The 10,108-nt window shown below is 39.1% G+C and overlaps 2 pseudogenes; both read right to left on the bottom strand.

The window, feature by feature from the left end:
• Positions 1-517: 517 nt before the first annotated feature.
• Positions 518-3,729, bottom strand: LOC120107918 (annotated as a pseudogene).
• A 3,292-nt stretch (positions 3,730-7,021) lies between these two features.
• LOC120107917 lies at positions 7,022-8,871 on the bottom strand (annotated as a pseudogene).
• Between the last annotated feature and the right edge of the window lie 1,237 nt (positions 8,872-10,108).

Genomic DNA, 10,108 nt, shown 5'->3' with positions numbered 1-10,108 from the left:
AAAATTAGTTTCTTAAATTACAAATGGACAGAACAAATGTATTATTCCTATTGGCAAGGCCAAATCATAGCTATGCTGAGAATATATAGAAATGCAAATCGATAAATTATGCAGTCAAGTTTCCAACTCATTATTCAAAACAAGTCATGTGTCCAAAATAACCTATTTTCAAGAGTTTCAAAATACATATAATATTATTGTATTATTTTTGACAGTAAAATAATTAGAATAGATAAAATTACATGCTTGACCCATTTGTCGAGTTAGAAATCAGCATTGTAAACAAACTTAACCAATCAATTGGAATCTTCCCAAATTTATTTTTTTTAAGCAAATGATTAACAAAAACACCAAGAAGTGTTATGTTACTTACCTCTATTAGTGACAAACTCAAGCATAGTATTTAGCAATCTGCACCTAGTATGTCCAGTTAATCAATGCAAATTCAATTTGTCCTTCATCAACCATTAATACAAGAATAAATAAATTATTTCTAAATTCCTAATTGCAGCTTTAATGTCCAAATTACTTTTAGCTATAATATTTTTATCCTACTTAATTTGGGACTTCATAAATAAATAAGAAATTAGAGTTTTATCTTGATTTAGGGACTGGAGCGTAAAACAAGTAGATATTAGTAAAGATCAATCACCAGTAAGGTCAGCAGCACTTCATTGAGTTCAATAGTCTTTTATCTTAATCTAGAGGAGGTAAAGAACTTTACAATCAGTTTTCTTAAGTTCTGCAGCAATTGGAACATTCAAAGATCCGGGAGAAATAAATCGCAACACTCTGCATGATATTATGTCAAACATACGGCATGCTACAATTACAAGATTTGAGAGTATTCAATCATGCAAGAAGTTTGTTCCATTAGTAGAATCTCTAGGTATGGAAATAACAAAAAAATGGAGGGGAGAGAGAGAGCGACTTACAGGTACGAATGATATAGTCTCATCGAGCTCATTTCTGACCGTCATTGAACGGAATGTGTCGGAGCTCATTTCTGACCCTGTCATTGAACTCATGGGGCATGTTAATCAGCTTCAGTTGTCGAAGTGTGGTTACATGCTGCAATCCCTCAGGAAGCATCTTCAACCTCCTGCAATGCTTGATAGTTAAGTGGGTGAGGCTGGGCATTGCCCCAGCCTCCACTCTCCATTCCTCTAGATTGTGTATATTGGCTAATATCAAGTGTTGCAGTTGAGGAAAGCCACCAGTAGAAGAACACAACATGCTCTTCCCTATGTATGCACTTGTTTTCAATTTAAGAAGCTTGAGGTTTGGCAGCTTCTCTAGCACCGGCATTGGGTCTTGCTCCAAAAAAGTAAAAGATAATACGAGCTTGGTGAGGTCTGGCGGGAATTGACTGCTGTCTGGGAGCTGCTGCTGCTTTTTGGGTAACAACCGTCCATCCAGAATCAATGAACGAAGCCGGTGCAGGTTTGGTGCCTGAGCGAAAAGGGCGTCCCCATGGATTGGAGAAAAATCCAGGCTCAGAGTGAAGGAGACGAGGCTGTTCATTTTCTCAAGTGCTTTTCCAAGTGATTCTGCAAACATTCTACCACGTGCTTCATAAATCGCCTCCCTAGTAAAGCCCGGTGTAGCAACCCAGTCTTTGTTGAATGTTATGCCTAGTGAACGGACGAGCTCCATAACATCCATATCCACTTCAAAGTCCTAGATTTGCAGAGTCTGCAAGTTCTTTTGATCACCACTTATCAGTGTGCTTAGAAACATATATATATATTAATATAGACATGCCTTAGCGTCTGGATTTTCCAAAATGATTTCGGAAGCCATAAAATATTTGTTCCTCTCACATCCAGAGTCTGTAGATTCAGGACATGTCGGATGGAGGATGGTAGTCTTTTCAAACCAGTGTTTCTCAATCCTAGGTATCGTAGATGAATCATGCTGCCCATCTGTTTCGGTAACTCCTTCAAATCTTTTGTGCCCACAAGATCCAGCACCCTTAATAAATTTAACCCATTCAAAAATCTTCCCGTAGTCAAAATTGAGTTGAAGCCTAGCAAGTGCGGAGATACGGTGAGGAAACAGCAACCTCATCTTGCATACGATTGTGGAAGGCCGCACGATGCCTCCGTATACCATGAGATACTTCCAAGTCGCTACTGCAAACTTGAAGAAATCCATCCCTGTTGGCTTCCGATTGGCCAAAGTCACGTAACAGATCATGGATGCGTATGCTCTTAACCCATCCATGAGGCTTGCTTCTCCGGACAATCTGGATCATGCACCTCTGGACCAAATTATCCAACCAAAATCTAGCAGTTTCTTCCATTATCCTTGTCTGCTTTTGGGGTATGAAACCTTCGGCGACCCACAACCTGACTAATTTGGAAGCAGAGATAATGGAGTCCTCCGGAAATGCAGCGATGTATAGAAAACATGGTTTTAACGGAGACAGCAAGTCATTGTAACTTAAAGCCAATATATTGAAGCACTCCTTCCCATCTCCACTATCTTCCCAATCCATGCTCTGAGCTACCCTCGACCACTCCGTGTAGCTACGATTTTTCCTTGACAGAAGGCGCGCTAACACCACCAGTGCAAGAGGAAGTCCACCACACTTCTTTGCAAGCTTCTGGGTTAATGCCTCCAACTCAGTTGGGACATCTTGATTTGGTGGAAATGCCTTCCTACGGAAGAGTTCCAAACTCTGTGCGTCGTTCAAAAGCTGCAGTTCATGTGGAGAAATCCATGGCTGGGCATCTCTTGCAACTTCGATGTTACGTGTAGTAAGCAGTATTCTGCTACCGTTGTTTCCATTAGGAAGGATATGATGCATTTGTCTCCAAACATCAACAGTCCATACATCATCCATTACGACCACATACTTTCTGTCTCTTAGGAAATCACGGAGCTTCTCTCTCACTTCTTCTTCACCCATCTGCTCTAAGTCTTCTTATGTAATTTCTGTAGTTGTTTCTTTCTTCCTTTTGATTCCCATTACTTTTTTCATGGTGTCCTTCGCTAGCTCGATAACTCGGTAGCTATGAGAAACTGAAACCCAAGCAAAGGTATTAAAATGCTCTCTAATTGCAGGGTCATTATACACTTTTCTTGCCAGGGTGGTCTTGCCTAGCCCACCCATGCCCACTATAGAAATTACACATCGTGCTTTTTTATTCCGATCAAGCAATTGACTCACTATTTTTTTCTTATCCTTCTCGAAGCCTATAACATCAATGTCGTCATCATAAGAGTGAGGAGAAGATTCTCTGAGTGATTGCCAACTTCCACCCACGGCACTACTTTCACCTAGATTAGCAATGCCAAATGTGGCTCTGCTCTCAGAGATACCATGGATCTTTTCCTTTATTTTTCCAATTTCAGAGCCAATTTTATGTAGGGTAAACAATTCACAAGGCTTGTGAGAGTACCTGGAAATGGTGCCCATGAAGCCTCTCCTCTGACGCTGCCTCTCAGCCGTGAACCTGACCCTGTCTATGATGTTTTCCACTTCATACGCCACATCTCTTATCTCACGTATCCAATTCTCCACTCTTTCGTCTCCCTTCCTCCTGGACTCGGCATCTTTGAGGAAGCCTTTCATTCGCTGCAGTTCTGTTCTGACCCATTCGACTTGATCCTTCACCCCATGCAAGAAAACAGCTTCTTGGATGAGAGGGTTGGCAAGCTGAGACACGACATTGGAAACCAGAGACTCAGCCATCTCTTCTTCCCTCTCTCTTACTCACAGGAATAAGGTTCCAGACAATACGGTCAAATGGAGGAGCCAAGAGGAAGAGGAAGAGGCCTTTATCTCTCCGGAACAAGAGCTGATGCTTTCCGTCATCAAACATAATAATAAAAAGAATCTGATGCTTTCCTTCAGCAATAGCCATGGAATTTTCCTTTTTTGAGGCAGGAATGGAGGAAGTGAGAAACTTCCCCCAGAATTTACTAATTAAAATACAACTTCGGAACAGCATCTCATCTTTGGGATGACTTCATCTGAAGTTCCTTGGGAACTTGGGAACAAACATCTCAACTTTGGGGCAAAATCTCACCTTGGGGATAAAGTTCATCCTTGGCAAGGAGGGCTTCCAAGATATATCTTTCAAGAAAGAAGATTCATGGCTTGTAATAGCTAGCCATGGAATCCTCTTTCTTCTAAGATTAACTTTGGAAGCCCTCCTTGCCAAGGAACTTCAGACGAACTTTATCCCAAAGTTGAGATGCTGTTCCTAAGTTGTCACGAACTGGTATAGGAGTAGAAACACGACATGAGGCCCAGCATATATTATATATACTAAGCCGTTGGACCTTTTACCAAGTTGTCATCCTCCTTGTATTATCGTTTATCTGCAGTACGAACATACATCAATAGCAAGAACATTCCCTTTAACTTGTTATTCTTTTTCCCTGAAAACGTTGAAGGAGAGTACAGAGAGAGAGAGGGTCATAGAGGGAGAGGAACGGGAGACATAGTGAGAGAAGGATGGATTCTTTTATTCACTTATAAACAATGACATAGCCCATCTTTTATAATTGAAGGTGGCTATGTACAGCTCATATAGAGATCATGTATACAACTCATATACAACTCGTATACAACTCATGTACAGCTAACTAATACAGCTCATACACAACTTATATACAGCTAACATCCTTTCTCAAACTCAAGATAGTAGTGAAGATGCCAACTTGAGTTTGCTGACCAAATCATAATGACGCTCCAGTGGATGGACCTTCATAAAAATGTCGGCAAGCTGATATGCAGAAGCAACATGTATCAACTGAAGAATGTCTTGCTATGATGCTGCATGAAATGACAAAGGAACACCCAAGTTATGTAGTAGCCATGGAAGCCATAACTATAAGCAAATGATGATGATTATGCCTCTAGATGCTATAAGTAAATTGTATAAATGTAAATGAGATTCGTACTTCGCACTGTTATTTTATGAAATGAGCTTTTTCTAGGACATTTTTATTGAGAAAGAGAAATCACCCTCTTCGTGCATTTGCTTTATCTAAATAATAATAATGACATTTTTATGAAATTGTATATTTTTATTTTTATTGTATAAGCAAATTTACTTTTTATTTGCAGAAGTGTGACGACGAAGGGCTCTACCTTCTCACCCTCTTCCTACATTACTTTTTTTTTTTACTGTTAAGGCAGAAAGAGCTTTCCAAGTGGCGACCTATCATAGGCTCGGCCGATCGTAGAGTCGGTAAACCAAGTCAAGAAATAATTTCTCATATAACTGGCTGCCGGAGGCCACTTTCCAAACTAAGGTTGGTTGCTCTCCTGAGGAAATTCCTTCCTCCCAGCTCTTAAAATTAGAAATAAGTATAAAAAAAAAAAACAGGAAAAAAACTTTGCTGCCAATTTATCCGTAAAACGCATGAAGGTTGCTTTGTTGATTTGATGATCCTCCGAAAGAAATGTTCCTCTCTTTTGAGAATTTTTGTACTTCCAATAGAAATCTATACAAACTTTATTAAGAAAAAGATATTCTAGGGGAAGAGATTCCTCTTAGGGCTCGTTTGGTTCGCAGAAAGCATTTTCCCTCCTAGGAATATGATTCGTAGGAAGCAGATTCGTAGGAAGAGGATGCCTAGGAAAGTACTTTGGGCATGTTTGGTTGACCATGAGAAAGTGATAGATTTTCAAAGTGCTTATGTTTGGTTGACCATCCACTTTTCTGGGAAAGTTATGTATAATTTCTATTATACCCTTAATAAAAATTAGCTCTTTGATGCCTCTTTAATGCTTCTTTAATGCTGAAGGGTTTTTTTGGAAAAAAAAATAAAAATGGAGTGATTCCCGCCTCATGGGAAAGTAACTTTCCCATGTTTCTCGTAGGAAAGACTTTTCCATGAAATGTGGGAATCATATTCCCATGGGAATACAACTTTTCCATCTCTCTCCTTTGAAAACTCCAACCAAACAAGAGGCATTTCATTACTTTCCCGTTGACCACACTTTCCCCCCTTTCCCGCGAACCAAACGAGCCCTTAGAGACGGAACAATTCACTGAACATTTTCTTTCGCAAAATCTAACTGAAATATAAATGCCACATTAATACTATATTACTATACTAATATAAATGCTGATATAGTGATATTTACATATATTCTATTATATGCTACCGGTTTGTTTCATTTCTCATCAATTTACTTATCTTACCTGATCATTCCAAACTATCACAGGAATGGATTTCCAGGTTGTTCCTGAAACCAAAACCACACACACAAGAAAAGAAAGGATAACAAATGCTAATAGAGAAATACAATGCAAAATGCCTTAATAGACAAATTAAAAGATGACCTCAAATCAAGCACTTTTAAACAGATAATACGTGCAGGATAAAACTATTTAGAAAATGAACATGATCTACACATCTTTATATAGTAATTAGAAAGTGCAAACAAAGAGATGTTATTAAGCATCCATATGATCTTTTAAGTAATAACAGAATAGCCACCCACAAGTTCTAAGACGAGGTTTGTATGGATCCAAATACTGCAACTGAAGTGTTGAAGCTATATATGAATCTCAAAGCTCCCAATGATACAGTAAGCTAAACACTTTGACAGGGCCTAAGACAGGAAGCAAAGCAGTTAAATATGGAAAGAAATGCGCCTATCACGATAAAAACAAGCTTGAGTGATAACAAGAGAAAATAATAATAATACTAATAAAATAGGTCGGACCCATCTAAGAGCTGCATCAACGAAAGATTAGTATTTTTTTTTTTTCAAATTCATAAACCAACTAGAAAAAGTATTGCTTCAGTAACGTTATAAATATGAGACGTGGATCAAAGCAAGGGTTAGCGGAGAGACCCATTGAGGTTTTGGGAGATCCATAGCAGACACCAATCTGCTTTAGAGAACTAGGCAGCAGCCATAGTACAATGGAAACAAGAAGAAAGGAACAAAGGTTTGACACGATCACACGTGCAACTAACGTAAGAAATTCTAATTAGATCACATTTTGTTTTGCCTTGCATAGGTACATACGAGCTATTCTTGAGTAATACTATCCAATTAAACAAATTACATTCCTAGGAAGGCGCATTGCTTTCTTGCATGCTCTGGAATCAACTTCGCTAGGATCTCCATGGGAACTCCCTTCAACTCTGCTCAATGTAGTCAATAAGCAACCATGACTATCTAGAGGGCAAAAAGCCAGGCACAGATGGAACATTTAGTACTTACCATGAGGCTTGAAGTTAAAGAGCGGGGGTAGAAACCGACCATTTGGCAGACGGGTGTTTGGGTCTCTAGCTCGCCAAAGAATGGATGAATTAATGCCTCCAGCTGCATCGGATAACAATTGTTCAGTTGACATCCATACCATCTATTGGAAAGATCAAAGGCCCTTTGGCACATAACTTACAAACAGTGTCTTGAATATATGTAGTCAATAAGCCTCGAGACAAGATCGACAGCTTCAGGTGGCATTCTTTTATGGAAGATCTGATGAGAAATTGGAGTAGATTTGGTTGCACCTTTAGCAGGAGAAGACAAGTCAAAGAAAACAGGATAAAAACAAAAAAAGCAGTCACAAGCAAGGAAAATGATCATACCTTGTGCCATGGGTGAGCCTTGATCTGTGGAAATTTGAACTCCGTGTAATTTGGATTCATGCATTTAATTTCTTCTCTTGTTGGCGTGCCCAGAATCTGGAACAGAAAATAGCCAAATTAAGAAAGAGGAGATCGGCCAGAATTTGTTTTGTTAGTATCAAATTACAAGATGCAAAAAGCATCAGCAGTCAAGTCACCTTAATAATTTCAACAAGTTGATCAACTCCACTCTCACCAGGAAAGAGAGGCTGTTGCCAATTAAAAGAATATTAATTTCGCACATAAGTTAGGAAGTTTTTTTATTTTAATTTTAATTCCAGATAGATATATGTAAGAATAGAGTACTGCTATCAGTCACCCACTAATGATCACCACTCAGTTCGCCTGGGATGTGCCAATTGGGAATTCGTGCCAAACACAATGGGGTCGATGGTTTCAGTCGGGCCCCGCTTGCCCTCAGCCGATCATCATCAACTTCGATGTCTCCCGGTAAATGGAGCAGTGATCAGTAGCAAGTGATCTATAGCTTTTTCCGTAAGAACATTGCGTTGACTCTACCTGTCCTAAAAGGAGTTCAGCTAGAACACAGCCAGCAGACCAAATGTCAATTGCTGTTGTATACTCCGTGGCACCAAATATAAGCTCTGGAGCTCTATAGTACCTTGAACAGATGTATGATATATTTGGTTCCCCTTTCACCTGTTAAAACCCAAACGAATGGATAATTAATAAAGCAAAATCAGCAAACCAACAACGAATCAGATTCCAAGGATGAACACATACCAAAACTTTTGCACTTCCAAAGTCACACAGCTTCAGTTGGTGTGTATGTGGGTTGACCTGTTACAGGATCATAGGATGCTTAATTGTATTTCTGTAGAAGGCCTATGAAGATGAAGAATTGATGTATGAGTGACAAGTCACTAGGAAAAAATAAATAATAAAATCTGCATATGTATTTATGAATGATGTATAATAGCAGAGCAGTCTTCAGCCCATTTTGAAATCAACCTAAATTTCGCATGTGATTTCTTTATTTAAAAAAATCCTCCATCACAACCTTGAAAGATTAAATTAAAGCTTTTTATAACCTCCTCCATTTTTTAAAGTATGAGTAGGAGACTGGTGCTTCCAATACAAAAGATGCATATATTCCAAATTCATTTCAAGAATATCCTAAGCAATATAAGCCAAGTAATATAAGCCAGAGAGTCCCGTGACCTTAGGTCGTACTTCTGCCTTCCTTGCCGCCGAGAGCGCAGCAAAAGTTGGACAGAAGAGGCAACAGAATTTAACGAGTCACGGGACGGCGCTTTTAACACTCCCTGTGGGTCTCCGCATGACGAGAGCCGCTAAAAAAAAGATTGGAGAGAGAGAGAGAGAGAGAGAGAGAGAGAGGGGGGGGGAAAGGCAATTCAACTCTAAGAGTTAATCATGAGAGAAAATTAAGCTATAAATGAAAAAAATATAATCATATAGACTTCTCTCATTAAAGTAGTAGACATGATAACAATGAAACTGATGCAGCCACATACAATGAATTTTACAAGCAAAGTGTGATGTGCGGATATCTTCTAACTTTAATTCAATCAAAGCTTGTCCAGGGGCACACACTGGGATCACAAAGCTTCTTATTCTCATAAACACTACCCTTTTTTTTTTGTTGAGGAAAGAAGTACTATTTTTCAGTACTATCTTCATGCACCACCTTTTTTCAAAAAATTAAAGTTGAGAGGGAGATGAACTATTATTTATATAGGCACAGATATGGGTGTAGTCTTTCTCACGGATGCTAGAGGTGCTGCATAAAATGCTTGTGTCTGTTTCTGAAGGTCACGGATGAATTGGATGATGTTAGGGATGATGCTTGTGAATTTTTTTTTCCCCTTTTTTTTGAGGAAATGCTTGTGTAGCTACACCAATGGGCTGTCATGGTGATTGGGCTCCCTCTCCTTTATTTAATAACTCCAAGCTTAGCTTTTTAAGAAACAGATTCTTCCTCCCATACTTCACGTGGTAGATTCTGAAATTCCAAGCTGATGTCTCTCACCCACCACCCATGCTGGTGCGGTCTTTTTGGTTCACGGGTCCAAGTGATATGGAGTTATGGACAGGTAAAAGGACAATAGGAAGGGTATCATAATATAAGGCTGGAACTCTTCATTTCAAGACATTTAGTAGTACATCAGATTGCCACAAAGCTAGTTTTCATTAGCAGTGTTCAGAGGGAGGATCTATATATATGCCTTCAGTTGTTGAAGCATAAGGTGGGGGGTGGGGTTTGGTTGTAGCTATGGAACGTATATATGCAGGTCCATTTAAGGATATGGCATCTATTCACATGGACGGTGATTGATGTCGGCAATGCGCGTTCTTCTGACATGCATATGAGAGTACTACCATTCATTTGATGATTCAGGACTTATATGGTGCTTGGTACATCGATCATGCTATGTATTCCAAATTCCAATGCTTGAAATCAGAATTTTGAAAAAAAAATAATAAATTAAATGATCGATTTAAATGCTCAACAGGT

Source organism: Phoenix dactylifera, unplaced genomic scaffold (assembly GCF_009389715.1).
Source record: "Phoenix dactylifera cultivar Barhee BC4 unplaced genomic scaffold, palm_55x_up_171113_PBpolish2nd_filt_p 001077F, whole genome shotgun sequence".
Lineage (NCBI taxonomy): Eukaryota > Viridiplantae > Streptophyta > Magnoliopsida > Arecales > Arecaceae > Phoenix > Phoenix dactylifera.
The sequence above is the reverse complement of the archived record's forward strand: the minus strand, read 5'-3'. Positions and strand labels throughout refer to the sequence as shown.